A 14,014-nucleotide genomic window follows, 5' to 3' on the forward strand; every position below is an offset into this window, starting at 1 on the left:
CCGAGCGAACTCACCATTTTATTCATCATATGGGGAAGCATATGTGGGCATTCCGCTTTGCCTTACAATGGCTGGCAGCAAGGGGACCTGGGTGGAATTCAACCTGGGGTTGGGTCCATCCATGAAGGAGCAGGTCACAACTAGCCCTCTCCCAACAAGGGGCCCTCAATATTTAATTCCGTTCCATCGGGATGATTTCCTGCTCAGAATACCAAACAGAGGGAACCCCACCAGTGTTTGCATAGCACAAATTTGCGACCTCTGGATCATCGAGTTTGAAAGTTTAGCACGTGAATCCGTCTGATGAGTTTCGTTTCCTCTGTTAGGTGCAGATGTCAGTGATTGCTTGTACTCGGGCACAGGAGCGTTGTTTTTGCACGCTTCCTAGCTTACCGACTGTGTTATTGAAGAGTAAAAACGTAGCAACGCAAGCGCTTACTGGGAAGATGATTGCAAGTTACATGCCCATGCCGCATATTTGTGGCTGCTACCGGGAAGCCCCTAGGCTAGAGATCCGCAGGGCAATGGAATGAATCAGAATTAAAATATGTATCTATGCTGATGGAATCCGATGAGCTATAATGCTCTTTTTCACAGCTGTGTAGTAGGGGCGAGTCAGAACGTTACAACAACAAACGATACAAAAGTTTGATAGTAGTGCAAAGTATAGGGAAGGTAAACAAACCACCTAGACACATACAAATAAAATTAAACCATCTCCATCCTTGGAGGCAAAGCCCACTGAGGTATTAACTTATTTTTCAAATCGACCTGGCCACAAATGATAGCTCAACAAAGTTGCTTATCATTTGGGCATTTATAGCAGCAACATAATCTAAATAGTCTAAACGCATAATTTTGATTTAAAGCTTTCGTGACTGCAGTGATTCATATTATTGGTTCTTTCGGTAAAGTCACACAGAAGGGAAACAATAAAATAATAAAAATATAAAACAATAAAATTATCACGACGTTTCGACTGCACTTTTTTCAAATTTTCTTGCTGTGGTTTTCACACCTGATGATGATTGCAGTCGAAACGTCGTGAGAATTGTATTGTTTTATATGTGTATTATTTTATTGTTTCCCTTCTACGTGACTTTACCGAAAGAACCAAGAATCTAGTCTAAACGCATCCTTCTAAATGGTTGAGATGATACAACGCTTTGAGCTGCCGAGGAATTGAAATTCTCTATGAATGCAAAATCCGTATCCTATTTTTGCGTGAGCCATTTGCATGCGGTGTTGTCTGTAATCAAGGCAGCAGATCATTTGAATACAAAACGTCTCCTAATTGCATCCTTTTGAACATTTGTAGTATTGCAAATCTCACATATCAACGTCTGGACGACAACAACAACAACAACAAAAGCCACAAAGCACGACACAAATATGCGTGCAAATATTAATTTCCAAAACGTGGGCTCCGTGAAAAGTGACCCAGTGGCTCAGAGGGGTTTAATGCCAGGGGAATGAAGCCAGCGCAGCTGACATTGCTGAGTTTTAATTTGGGCAATCATCCCATGATTAAACCACGTTGCCAAGTCCTGCGAGCTGATGGTCTCAGCCCAGCCACCAAAGACTACGCACAATGTCATCCCATTTGTTTTTTTTTTCTTAACCCTTTCCTGTTTCCGATACAGTCTTCAAGTTCACCGCCGTATCTGGTAATGCGCGAGAAGCTCAGCGTTAATTTTATTTAGAGAGACGTACTAGCGCCACTGGTTTTAAAGACATTGTAGTCACCGCAAAAAAAAAAACTGTCGTGATACGACCGCACTCTACGATAGCCAGCACCAACCTGTGCCATACGCCCTCCTGCATGGCCTTGTAGGAGCCTCGGTTCCCATGATGTTATTTTATTTTAGTTTGTATTCCGATTCCATACGTCTACGTACGTCATCACAATGGGAAAGGGTTAATTTCACATCTCCACTAAAAGCAACGTGCTGTGAACTCGGAAATGTGAGCTTGCTTTCCGGCCATGGCTACCATGAGATTCGAGTAGCCGGGTGGTAATCAAGCATAGTGGTCACGTTCATTAATTGGATAATAACACGTTAATGTATGAAGGATTGCAGAGCTTGGGCAATTCCTGGCAAGCGGCTCATCGCGTGGCTGCCTTGCTCCTTGTCTGTGGCTAACTGCTCGCGCATCTCAGCCGTTCTCCCCCCTCTCTCGCTCGACAAGAGCGAGAAAATAATGTGTGCGTTACAAGTTGAAATTATTATCTAAAAATGTTCTTCACCAATTCACACTGACCTCGGTGAAGTATGGTCAAACATCTTCCTTGACCGACATGGTGTGTGGAGGCCTTCATCCAGCAGTTTTGTTTTTTTTATTTCGATTGAATTATTTTTTTAAATTACTGTTGTGTTTAGTTTGTTGTCCTTCACTCCCTAACCTCCAATTAGTTGGCTACATACGGTTTGAAAGAGTTCAATATACATACATCAGTTAAGTGACAAAGGGCTGTAAAAATGTAATAATAATCATAATGAGAAAAAAAATACATTTATAATGCCATAACATTAACACCTCGATTGCGGGGCATGTGAAAAGGTGCAGAGCCAATTTTTCATGAAGAGGCAATTGAAGGAGTCAACCTGGGAAGTGGTTACCTTATGTCATCTTCCACAGGCCATTTTTGTAGCCTGATTTCTGCAAAAAGTTATAGATTGATATTATTTCCGGTGTGAGTTTCTCAAGAATTCAATTCCTAAAGACGCCCTTGACAGGCCGAGGGAAAAGTTTGGCGCAAAATCGGACGTTTAACTCCGTCGTGCGCGTGAGAGACGTCTTCGTTTTCTATTTGAAATCCAGAATCGAGTTCCTGAGAAAGCTCCGCGTCGTGAAACGTCAGTCGTCGTGCTGGGCGATACGTGGTTGAAACCATAAACAAAATGTGCCCTCGTCCCGTCAAACGTGATGCACATTCGAAACTATTAAGCGACGAAAGATACAATTTATTTCGTGTTTAAATAAAATATGAGCTTGAAGCACTCCAACTCGTGAATGCGATGTTCCACATTTGCGGTGACATTTCGTGAGAAAGGGTGACTTCTGTGACACTACCGATATTACATTAACTCAAACGTGCCCCAATTCCGCTGCCCCACCAGAAACTCCTGTGCCTTCGTGTCCGGTTACATCACTTAAGGTTGACATGCCCAGCCTAGGGCATTTACACTGAATCCTGAGAACCTCGACCAGGCATCTTCAAATTTCGTCAGTCTTTTGTGTGAACTGTCTTGACTTTAGTTTTCAAACTGCCCCCTAAGACTAACTATAAATACCCAACCTTTAAATGTGCGTACAATGTTTGCATGTTTTCCTTGATGCACGACATTAACTCACATTACAGACTTGTAAAGAGAGACATATGGATGATTTTCATTCACATCGTTTTGGACACAATCCACCTCTTTAATAGTTTCATGATTGGCTACGTACGGCGCGAAAAGAGTTCATTATACATACATTGATATTTGAATTTCTAAATATTGTGGGAACCCCTCAGCTTTTGCTTGTTTTTTTTCTTCTACCTTAGCACCACCACTGAAGAGAACACACAAGTGGCAGTCACGATGTCTCATAATTGGGACTATGTGCCCCAACCGTGCATTTAATTCACAGATCACATCAGAAAGCATGGTGGCACGTTAGAAGATGAACGCATTTTGGTTTATTTACGGGACCTTTTTGCCAGTATAAAAAAAGAAGAAGAATAGTCTTTATCAATCCCATAGATATCCATTCCATCTTTCGTTACTTGCATTGCCTTTGTACTATTCGCTTTTTAGCGCTCTCTGGTCTAACATCGGTGGCGACACAAAGACGTGAAGAAGGCTGTCTCTGGTGTAGGGCAATCAGTTTAAATAACAACTCATTACACCGTGTAACAAAAAACTATATATTTTTGTTCCTGGGTAGTAAATGTTATCTTCTAATTGCTTATGCCTCAAAAGTATAGAAAATTGATATTATTCCCCATAAACTTTGCTTTTATGAGCAGGACAGTGACATTTTGAAATTTACTTATTTTCAATGAGAAAACGTGGTGTGCATTTGTGTCATTCCTTCACGTAAAGTCTTGGTCACAAAAGCAAAGTTTGTGGGGAATAATAATAGCCATTTTCTGTACATTTTAGGCATAAGAAATTAGAAAACAACACTTACTACCCAGGAACAACAATCGTGTTAAATAGTGAATTATCAGAGCATGTTTTGTTTACATGTTTTTGCCACAAGCACGTGTGACTAATGCAGACTCGATGCCTTGCAACGATCGGTGTGTGTCTATTTGCCGTTTGAACATCTTGCCCACCACCTGTGTCATTGCCTAGAAATGTCAAAGCCGATGGCATCTCAGTTTCCTTCCTGCGCGCGGGTGGTGGCGGGGGGGCATGGGGAGTGTGGAATGGGCGCAGTCAAGTCAAGGACTCTCCCGTGCGTGATTGAACACGTTCCACTGGGTGGGATCGCGATGATGGCCGAGAATGCCCTGGTGGACAGCACGCGCCTCCTTGCCACCCCCCATGGGAGATGAATGGCCTCGTGAGATTTCAGTCACAGTCGCTCAGGCATCCCAAGGTGGTGCCGCTGGCCGACTTCTTCTGCTTTTGTCTTAATCGAGACGAACACCCCTCCCCCCTCCGTGTGTGAGAGAAATGACTGAACAGGAAGATGTTTGTTTGATTCCTCAAATGCGTTTTCGGCATTGACAGCCACACACGCTGGCAAAAATAAAATATAACAAAACAAAGAAATTGATGTATTGTCCGTGTTATGTCAAGAGAGAACTGTCAGGGAGAGAGAGAGCACCTGAGCGGTGATGTATAGCAGAAAACCGGAGAGAAGAAATTGAAATAGTATGAGCCCGAGTTTAACACAGCGCAATACTATATCCTTATTGCACATTAATTAAAGACGTTACATTCGTACAAATGTATATTTTTGCGTGATATAGTAAGAGTCAATAATGGTATCCATGTTAATAATCACGTTTTTACATTTTCTCAATAGAAATTATATCGTTTTGGAAGTGACAACGCAAAACTGCATGCAATATATTTGCAAGGGAAATACATGTCCTTCCCCCACACCTACAATTAGCACGGTTGGCTATGTACTGTGCGAAAGAAGTTCAACATACATACATGAGAGTAAACCATTTCGTTTCTGAGTCCTGGCTACTACGGCTTATTGGATGACAGTGAGTGCTATGTGTGAATGTTGAACTTATTTTACACCGCATGTAGCCAACCGTGCCAATCAGAGGTGCGAGTGGAACGCACTCGAATGTGCAAGCCCTCTCCAGGCACTCCAACTTCCGCCCAAATGCCAAACACCCAGTAATGGAATTGGCCAAAAATCCCAACTAAATTGTAGGCCCCCTTCCTGAAAGAAAAAAATTAGTGAGGCTTTCCTGGACAACTATTTCTATAACTGCATTGCTTAATGGGCTGTTTAGTAAACTACTGTTGTCTGCGCTCCTTCAATGGAGGAGCAATTGAAAAACTACACCAACTCTCTCACGAAGCCAGATCGTGGCGAGCAGACCTCGGTATTTGCCTGCGGCATATTATGTCACGCTAGACTATAATGCAGGTGACAATCGATAATAGTCGGATAGTAATTTAACACGTGCATTTACGCACGTCGCTTTTTACGCATCAATCTGTACCGTGACGTGATGCTGCGAGATCCGCGGTGGAATCAATCGGCCCTATTTTGAGGGTGCCCCCTTTTGAAATGTCGGGGGAAAATAATTTGTTAGGCTTGCACGAATCGGATTTCACGGCCGTTACCTGAACGCCCTCCCTCTGTGACCCTTTTATATTTTTGTTTTTCGCAATGCGCCGCCAAAATCGTCGGTCTGCGGCGACGAGGATGGGGAGGGGGAACCCGTAAAAAAAAGATATTTGTTCGGAAACCCAGCGGAGGTCGCCAACGACTGGGCTGTCACAACCATCCACGTCAGCCGAATGAGCGGCACGGTCGAACGGGCACCGGCGGCACCGGCGAATTGACGGGGCCCACGAGCGATGCCCAGTGGTGGCCTCGTTGTTTATTAACCCCGGCTGACGCGGTGCCGAGGCTCGCGGCAAACTCGCAAATAAATATATGGCACGCGGTGAGGGGCGTAGAAAAATAAATGCCCCTGTTAGTGCGAGCCACGCGCAGTCTTTTTTGTTTTTGTTTACGAGGGCATCGTGTGCGAACAGCACGATGCGACGTAGGGGAGAGGCAGCTGCAGGACTGAACGCAAATTAAAAAAATTGGCGCAATACCGCCGCTACTCGCGAAAATAAAGTCTGCGTCGTCAGTTTTTTTTTATCGCGACGTTCTGCGTCTGGATGAGGGCCTCCCGGTGCCGTGTCGGTCTTGGGGGGTTGGCTATACTTCACCTCCGCCGGTCAATGTGGATTGTTGAGGCTGGGGAGGCATGGATGTAAATATAATAACGCAGTCGGATTATTATTATTTTTTCTGCTCTGCTCTCTGTCGCCAACAGTTGCATGCTTGGAACATTTCCCTGCGTTTTAATTAAATTGAGCACATGTCCTTGCATAATATTTGACTTAATTTTTTTGTTTGAATACATTCATGCACAGCACACAATACATGCTAACAATAATAAATACTGCTGCGTACCACCGACAGAACAAGCCCCCACTAGTATCTGCTCAACCCAACCACAGTTAATGGGAACGTTTTACGTGCATGTGCTGCTTCGATAAAAAAAAATTCTCTTGCTTTCGACTTAAAACTTTCGTGACTGCAGGAATTCATTTTCTTGGTTCTTTCGGTAAAGTCACGTGGAATGTAAAATAATAAAATTAAATTAAAATAAAAGCAAAAAAACCCCGTGACTTTTCGATCGCAACACAAGCGGTCTTCATCATTGTATTGCGAACGAAGCGTCGTTGGTTTTTTTGCTTTTATTGTATTTTTATTTTTATTTCATTATTTTTATATTCTATCTACTTGACTTTACCGAAAGAACCAAGAATATGAATTATCTTGCTATACTTCCAATTACATTTTGCTCCTATTTTTAAACCGTGGAATGCCTTGGATAGAAATTAACTGCGCCTAACCTGTCGTCGCAATTGACCTTAAATTTAAAGCAGACTTTGGCTTTTCATGAACACCTAATTTCCCCACAATAATTACAAGAGTGATAATTCCCGCGGAAAAGTCACGCGCTGTTGATTGTGTTGCTTAAGCGAATTCTTACGTAAGGGACAGCGATCCAATATGCGCACAATAAAAATAACACCGCATGGTAGTAGCGTGACTGCCATAGATGGCATCAAAATGGTAGCGAGCGGAGAAGCGTTCGCAGGAGGTGAGCAGATATCGCTCTGAGGATACAATGTAAAATACAGCAGCGTGTGCACCAGGGAGGGTTATTGAAGGCAGCTCGGGAGCAAAAATAATTAAGTAAAGAAGTCAACGAGAGCAGGTTGGAATACGTTTGGAAAGCTGAGCTTGCACGCATGTCGAACTTATTTCGCACAGTACGTAGACAACCGGAGGTGCGGGGGAATGACAACAAATTAAACACCAAAAAAAAGAGTTATAATGAAAATAGTGTTCAGTCTAGATTTAAACGTGCATAGCTCCAGTGGCTTCTGAATATTGGAAGGAAGAGCGTTCCAGACGGCCGCAGAAGCGCATCTGAAAGTGTGCGATGCAGTGACCATCTTTGTTCGATGGATAGTCAAATAACTTGTGATGGTGTATATGCTCCTTGACGAGATCAGCAAGGTATTGCGGTATATTTGTGGCGAGCACTTCATGACAAGCGACATACGAAGTAAATGCCGTTGCACCAAAAGGAAACATATGTTATGACGTATTGTTCAGAAGAAGCATGATCAGACCAAAAACAATTTCATTAATGAAAAGTGCACAAGGAATCATGGAGAGATGCATCATGGGATGTACATTGTGAGATGAAAATAGAAACACATGGATGAGAGGACATACGAAGGTGAATTGCATCATTCTGTTATCCTATAATGCGGTAATTTATTTCCTAAAGAACACCGAGTTAAGGAAAAATCGCGTTATTGTGAATAATAAAATATAATATAGGGGTAAAGCGCAGTCCGTGATAATGCGTGAGATGCGTATGCAGGCTTCACAAAGACTGAAGGGCGTGGGTAGTGTCTAGAAGCATCCAATAGCATCTCGCCTTGTGTGATGCTATGCGGGGGTAGCCATATAGCTGCGTTTTCCTACTCGCGCGACGTATCTCTGTTTGCTCAATTGCGTTGTATCCAATTCGTTACAAAAAAAAATAAAAAAAATTAAACGTATTCCACAATGCATTCACAGCTTTATATCCAATTTGCGTCGTGAAAACGACACGCGGCGTTATAGAACGGACTCTAACTCTAAACTGTTGAGCAAAGTCAGTGGGGCGTGGGCATGCATCTTTAGCACGGACGATGGCTGATGGTCAAAACTCATTATGGAGTGTCAGCCAAAGAATGGAACGTGTCCGGGATGACGACTACCGAGCAGATGGAGCAACGAAATCGGTCAATGTGCAGTTTTCCAGGCGGATTGTCACATCGCATAATCACGGGAGGTGGCCGCAGGCGGAGGATGTCTCTCTCTGGCAGTGGATCGACTGGGGCTGATGATGATTATTGTATAATAATCATAATAATTAAAATGTATTAAGCGCCCTTAAACAATCGTTTTCAGGGTGCTATGCATGGAAAGGCAGAAAATTGTTAACAACAACCAAGTGCAGAAGAAGTGAGAAAGTAACTAAAGAGGAGAAAACCTTTTTTATAAGGATAAGTTTTCAGTCTAGCTTTGAAGGTTTGTAAGTGCCCCGGAAGTCCTGACCTCGAAGGGCAAGGAGTTCCAGAATGTAGGTGCCGCAATTACAAAGGCACCGTCATCACCCCCACGTATGAAGCCTAGAAGGCCGTGGGACAGTGAGCATTGCACAATCTGAAGATCTTCATGATCTTGATGGAGGTCATGAATGATGATGACGAAAGTCCAAATCTTGTTGCATTCAATTGGTATTATATCGTTAATATATAAAATATCAATGGTGCTGCCCTGCAACTGCTATTCTCAGGTCACTACTGGCTAAAAAAACAGCCACCTCTAGAGGGGGTTCTAAAGTGCCCTTCTTCCATGCTGGGCAAATGTAACTTTATCCTACAAAACACGACCTGCTAATCGACGAACTGTGGTGCACTTCTAGGCTGGACAGAGGTTTGGAGATTCAAGAAACGTGTCCGTTGTTTATACCGGCGTGGCAAGAGATCAAAACCGATGACCTTTGGATTGCAAGTCCAATTGGTTAACGATTACAACCCGAGCGTAGCATCCCGACTTGAATATATGCTTACGGCGCTTTGATAAAATATATTAATAGCCTACGTAGAGTCACTGAGGCATTGCCAAATTATCCTTCAACACAGAATGGATGTTCGTTATCACGATAATGTGTATTGATAGCCGTGCACGATAATTCAATAGCAGTGGTAATCAATATATTGACTTTGCCGTTATATTTCAGTACAACTATTAAATCTTGCGTGCTTCCCGCGTTATTTATTGTAGTGCTCAGAGCTTTGATTTGTGCCGGGTTGGGGGGTTGCGGCGGGCAAAGGCTCAAAGTGTCTGAATAATACACATTTATCTACGCCCGTGTTTTACGGCTCACGCCCGCAGTTTCAGCGTTTCATCGCTCTCACTTGCAAAGGTGGTTGTAAAAAAAAACTCTTCTTACACGTAGGGAATGTTTAATCTTTTTTTTATATATATATAAAAAATCGGTAGCTACCAGGACTTTCATTGTCGAAGAGGCACAAACCTCGCTGGCACGGCGTTCCCTCGTTTTTCGCGAGGGGCACGTTCCAGAGAGGCTTGTGAACAGCACTTTTCGCGGGTAATGATTTTGGCCGACGAAAACCTAGCTTTAAAAAATAAAAATGAATTACTGTACCTTCAATTAATAAAGTGAATAAGCTATTAAATACGTGAAAATAATCCTAATAACACGAACAAATAAAGGTTGTTCATGATAAACAAAGTAAATAAAAAATGTATATTAAAATATTAAATAATAGTTTATAAACGTACCCTAAATTAGTATGATGATGCTGCTGCACATCATCACCTGATGTCATCGCGTTCTCTCTCATCACTTTGTCTCATCGCTGTATCTCTCATCACTTCATCTCCTCACTTCCTTTCTCTCTGTCTCTCCTCTCTTTCTCTCGATGCAGCAGTCGCGTCGAGTTCCAGATGCGATGAGCGGAATGCCAAAATCGCAGACAACAGTTTCGTGAATAAGGAGGGAATGCCGTTACGCCTTTTCGCGGTGTTGTCGCCGTTGTTGGTTTTATTTAGCGTGCCTACAACAAACGGTAACGTTGCAATCTTGCAATGTCTAGCTCAAACACACTGTTGGTGAACGAAGTCTTCGCGAGTGAGAGCTCTCCAGGAGGCCATTCGAAGTGGCTTCTTTTGTCTTCCTTCTACGCTGGCCAGGCATCCGGGAAGAAGTGGGCAGTACCCACACTTTACCTACTTATATCATTGATAAGGGCGGCGCGTACTGACCGTTACACCACAGCGGCATGCTATGTACCCGTGGTGTATGCTTTACGTTTGCTTAATGCAACAGACTCTCGATTATCCACGCGGATAATCCAAAAATGTCCATTTTACGCTGATCTCGATGCCAAAAACGAACGATCAACCGATCAATGGGCGTGCTCAGTGATAAAAGTTTCCTGCTCCCGCGCAGAAGACTCTGCCCACTAAGTGGACAGCAGAGCCACGCCAACAACATCAAACTCCGCCCACTGTTGTAAAGATATGCAACTACTGTACTGTAGAGGCGATCACGTGGATTTCAGATTAACCAGAGCATATATTATTACATTTAAGCACGTGACTTGTAATAAGCATTTTAAAGAATAAGATTTTATGACTGTTTTTATATTTTTATTATATTATTTTATTGTTTCCCTTCTACGTGACTTTACCGAAAGAACCAAGAATATGAATCCCTGCAGTCACGAAAGCTTTAAATCAAAATGTTTTTTTTTAGATTATGAAGTCGGGCATAAGGTAACATGCATGAGTTATTAATTTACGTCAAAATCTTAGGTGCGTGGTTAATCTGCAAATCCGATAAACTACATGCGGATAATCAAGTCTACCGTTTATGTAATTGATTTTAATTAACCAAATACAGTGTCCTGATTTGGGCTCTGTTTTGTTTGGAATTTACATGTTATCCTGCTTTTCTCCCTGGGTTTCCTCTGGGTTCTCTGGTTTCCTCCTGGTTTTCCAGTTTCCTCACGTAGCTCAAATACAACCATAATTGGCATTGGCCAAACATCCCGTTAAGAAAATGAAAACCTGCAAATGACAAAATTTGGATTACACGTGACCAGGGGCGGAGCCAGGATTTTCAGCCCGGGGTGACATTCAACAAATTTTTATTTCAAGAATGATTTAGAGAGTCAGGCTGTTGAACTAGACGCCATCGGTTTGGCGACACCCTCTGACAATGCAGTTGCACGGAGTCCGCCAGACCGAGTGTCGTATACTTATACGCAGAATGTTTCAGATTTTCGATTTTTTTTCGGGGGTGCCAATTGTCTACCCTGTCACCCCCCTGGCTCCACCCCTGCACGTGACGGGAACGTTCCGGAAAAAAAAAAGTCTCCAAACTCAGTGAGGCCTGCCTGGGCTAACAAGCGATATACTGATAATTAATAATAATGTATTCCTCTGCTTCTGTCTCTCAATGTACATACCTGGCCCTAATGTGCTCCATTTACATATTTATTGACAAGCACTGGTTAATTATCCTAAGCGTAGTGTCAAGGACTATCCCACGAAAAGTGGCACTCACGGATGAAGCAGATTACATTCTGTGAGCGCAATAAAACGGCCCAATAAGCGAACGTCACATCGGCGGTCCGCGACCGTGTCACTTAAGACTCCTTCGCGCGTCATCTTTGTTTATGGTCAAGTGGTTTTGGAAAGGCCCCCTCGGCGTAACATCAAGTAGGTTTCGCTCTGGATGCGTCAACTCGTTGAGGGGTTTTTTTTTTGTTTGACAATTTACCGCGAGTGGCCCCTTCTGGAGCGCGAGGGTCCTTCTAGGCTTTGCCACGCGTGATACGGACCGCATTTTTGACGTGAAATAAAAAAAAATCAATCGTGAATTATAATATTCGGCGCGCATACCCTGCGAGTGAAATTTACGGCATGGCAGAAATTATAGAAGATCTATGGTAATCGTACTGTCGTGTTTTTTTCCTCTCTTAAAAATATCGTCATACCGCGATAAATCGATGGATAGAAAAAAACACATCACATTTTATATTCGACAAATTATTTGCGAAATAACAAACGCATGTTAATTCAATTCTAAACATGTAGCCATCTCCCATAATTAAACTGGTGCTTTTCAAAACGATGTGGAGGAATTTAACAGCATAGTGGTTATAGACCTCGTAATTTTTGTAGTCCATTTAATTATCTCTCATGTAACTGACAGCATATGTAGTATAAGCATTATAGGTTGTAAAGCTGCAATCATTAAAATACGTATGGCAGGATGATGTTGAGTGGACTTCATATTAATACCTTTTAAAACCTTCTTTATTTCTACCCGAAGTACTGCAAAGCACAACAAATGTTTATAATAATATTGTGAATTACGTCAGGGGAAACTGACTTGATATCTTTTTGTGCAATATTATTGTAGTCATTACTACGATACTTACCCGGTAATGCATATGATGGGTGACACGATAGCGAGCTTTTAACGACCTCGTCTGGTATGCAGGAGGCTGTGGGCTCGATCCAGACCATGACGCCTGCTGTATATTTGAAGTTTGCGTGTCTCTCTCTCTTATCATCATCACGGTGGCTAGGAGATGTTAACTACCTCGCATGGTGTACAGGAGGTCGTGGGTTTCATCTCGACCCTGACGTCTGCTGTATATTTGGAGTTTGCGTGTCTCTCTCTCTCATCATCACGGTGGCTAGGAGATGTTAACTACCTCGCATGGTGTACAGGAGGTCGTGGGCTTGATTCCGACCCTGACGCCTGTGTATATTTGGAGTTTGCGTGTCTCTCTCTCTTATCATCATCATCACGGTGACCAGGAGATGTTAACTACCTCGCCTGGTATGCAGGAGGTCGTGGGTTCGATCCAGACCCTGACGCCTGCTGTATATTTGAAGTTTGCTTGTCTCTCTCCACTTGGTCCTCCGCCTTTTTCTTCCCTCCACATTTAGAATCAACGTGCATTTAGAGTATTTGGCTGCTATACATTTCCACGCGATAAGCCACTCGTTGAGCTATCATTTGTGGCCTGGTCGGTTCTGAAGAAGAGCTACGTAGCTCAGTCTGCCTGACCTGGTAAAATAAAATAAATAGTTTAGTTTATTGTTATTTTCATCAGTGCGTCGTCGTAAGTCGTGGTTTGAGCCGAGTGTCGTTGGGAATTTGAGCCGATGGAACAACAGGGAGCCTACTGGGGCCCATCTTTGCATCACTCTGCCAATGTCAGAACACCAATAGCACATTATGAATGATGTTGCGATATTGATGGCTCGCTAATAGAGAACTTAAAATAGCTGCTGTGCTTGTTTCAATTACGACCAGAACATACTCTTTACTCTGTAAACACTCCGAACACAGCGTGAATGTATAACCCAAAGTGAAATAAATTATGAAAACATTCCTCCGATGTTTAAAAAATAATGGATGTTGTTGTTCAGCTGTGCCGCTTACGTAAACTAATGCAGTATTTGTTTAAGAAATTCATATTTGAACTCAATACATTTTGAGGGTTATAACATAATCATCTTTCCATTCTACGGTTTGGATTTAGTTTTTAACTTGTGCAGTACATTTGCACAGGCGTCACGAAATGAATAGATACTGTCGTGAATAATATAAACCAATATTCTGCGTCTGCACACATCTACTGGACAT

The sequence above is a fragment of the Petromyzon marinus genome, chromosome 55 (genome assembly GCF_048934315.1).
Source record: "Petromyzon marinus isolate PM22_M1 ecotype Great Lakes invasive population chromosome 55, UKy_Petmar_22M1.pri1.0, whole genome shotgun sequence".
Lineage (NCBI taxonomy): Eukaryota > Metazoa > Chordata > Hyperoartia > Petromyzontiformes > Petromyzontidae > Petromyzon > Petromyzon marinus.